General features: G+C 31.8%; 1 protein-coding gene and 1 long non-coding RNA gene across 9 annotated transcripts in view; one reads left to right on the top strand and one right to left on the bottom strand.

The window, feature by feature from the left end:
- LOC116850990 (tachykinins-like) overlaps positions 1 to 2099 on the bottom strand; it is a 395129-nt gene that overhangs the window by 274306 nt on the left and 118724 nt on the right. The window contains exon 1 of one of the 8 annotated variants that reach the window (XM_032829931.1): positions 1525 to 1821. The exons of the other annotated variants lie outside the window; for them this stretch is intronic. The gene's annotated coding sequence lies outside the window, so the exon portion shown is untranslated. Of the gene's footprint in view, positions 1 to 1524; positions 1822 to 2099 lie in introns of those variants that run through there. 8 annotated transcript variants of the gene reach the window in all.
- Positions 1 to 2099, top strand: part of LOC116850991 — a 47549-nt gene that overhangs the window by 35848 nt on the left and 9602 nt on the right. The gene's annotated exons all lie outside the window — the stretch shown is intronic.

Below are 2099 nucleotides of genomic sequence, written 5' to 3'. Positions count from 1 at the left end.
CTTAAAATCAATGTAAAGAGTTTAGCTTTAAGGGGATACTGAAGCTGAAAACTTTACCAACAAAACACTGACATTTTTCTGCAAAGTTTACGTCGTATTGGTTACACAGAATTACAAATGTTTTTACGCAATGAAAGTACGTGCTAAAATAAATAGGAGCATTCCTCGATATGTGACGAAAACGAACAAAAAAATTGTAATATAAGATCTCAAGCTATCAGTTAGTGTAATATTTGCCTAATCTAAAAGTTCCGCAGCTTGTATATACCGAAAATGTGGATGCTCTAAACAGAAAAATTTTGAAGAACATTGCTCTACCTTCGCATCTGCATTTAGAAGCTTAAAAATATCGACAAAGTTTGCAGAAAGATTTCTACACATATATGGTTAGGTTTTCCATTGAAGATGATAGAACAAAGCAATACACATTCATGTAAGTTCTGTATATACAAGAAAAACAAAAAAGATAGCGTGATTATGTTAGTGACGATCGTCTCTAGATTATCGACATTGTTCGAGTTCGTCATCGACTCTAGCATCCCCTTAATAAGGATATGAACTTTTTATATAGTCTATGTTTTTGACTTTCAATAATTTTTTTGAAAATATGTTTACTTTACGTTATCTTCATAAAGAAATGCTCATAGAGAAATGCTCTTATATATCGCATTTATTGTATGATATTATATATCATATAATACGTATCTACAAACATATAATCTTATCATAGTTAGTTATTAGTTTATTAGTATATTAGTTTTATTGTTCTTCCGACATACTTTCAAACCCATACAGCAGAAATGTCCCGAATACATCACAAGGATATTATAAAGATATCTCTCTCATACAGATATCTGTAGGATATTTCTACGATATATTCGGGACATTTCTGCTGTGTGGAAATATTAATTAGTTTTGCTGGAATATTTTTTTTATTTTTTAATTGTTGACAAAGGAATTGGATGCATTAAATCAGTTTATCAAACGAATTAATGGAATGCAAAACTTGTTATACTCAGAAACAAAGTCAAACCGACTATCCATTTCTATGTGTTGAAATGTTTTCTATTGTTCTCTAAATAATAATAAAATAATTTCAACTTATATCAAATTTAGCCCTTGAAGTATTTTATTTTTATTAAGTTATATTCGTTATATTATTTATTATTATATAATATTTAATGTGCTATATACACACTTACAATTAAATTGGATTAAGCGACGTACATAATATTGTTTGTAGCATGATACGAGAGATATTATTAAACATTATTTAGACGACATGCAAACAAAAATTAGAGTGAATCATATATTTGACACATTACCTACACAAAAACGAAAACCTCGCACCGTTGTTGGATCGTCAACTTTAAGAAAATAACCATATAGAATAACCTCACTTGGAACAATTACACGATTGAACGGTCAGTAGCGAGGAACGAGCTCACCATCATTGACCGACACGTTTTCTCGCCGTATTCACCACCCCCTTCTATTCTCTTATCATGACGCTCGTTTTCTCACCTTCTCTGCAGCGTGACACGTTCTCGCCTCCTTCCTATATCCCTTCATCGAACCAGAATTCTCGCTCCGTTTACTTTGCGAGACGAACAGGCTGACCTCGACAGTTTACAACATGTGCTCATTAATACATATCTCCACGTTGTCGAGGCATAGCGTGTTTTTACTCAGCACCCGATCGTGCTGGAAAATACTATGGTATTCACGATTAGCACACTCAAAAAAATAATTTTAATAGAAATGGAATTCTCTAAATCTTAGAGGATTTTACTCTTATATATAGCCTCAAGAGGATTGCTTTGAAATCAAGAAATAAATAATTTTAAACACAATTCTTAAAGATAGAAGAATTTCATATTGAATGTACAGTACAAATCTATTTGTTCTTAATCTAAATTTCCTTTTATATATTACTTCAACTCAAAAATATTTCTTCGGATTTAATAAATTTTATCGCATCCACACGAAAGAAAGATCAGAGAACTTTGACCGAGGTGCTTTGTGTGTATCTGTAGATGCCCACACTTTTAATGCCATATGAGATGAAAAACATCAGACTCGGCTGGGATTGAAACCCA

Source organism: Odontomachus brunneus, unplaced genomic scaffold, assembly GCF_010583005.1.
Source record: "Odontomachus brunneus isolate Ranch 3 - 2012 unplaced genomic scaffold, Obru_v1 Obru_scaffold_163, whole genome shotgun sequence".
NCBI lineage: Eukaryota > Metazoa > Arthropoda > Insecta > Hymenoptera > Formicidae > Odontomachus > Odontomachus brunneus.
Note: the sequence above shows the minus strand (reverse complement) of the source record. Positions and strands in the feature narration are given on the sequence as shown.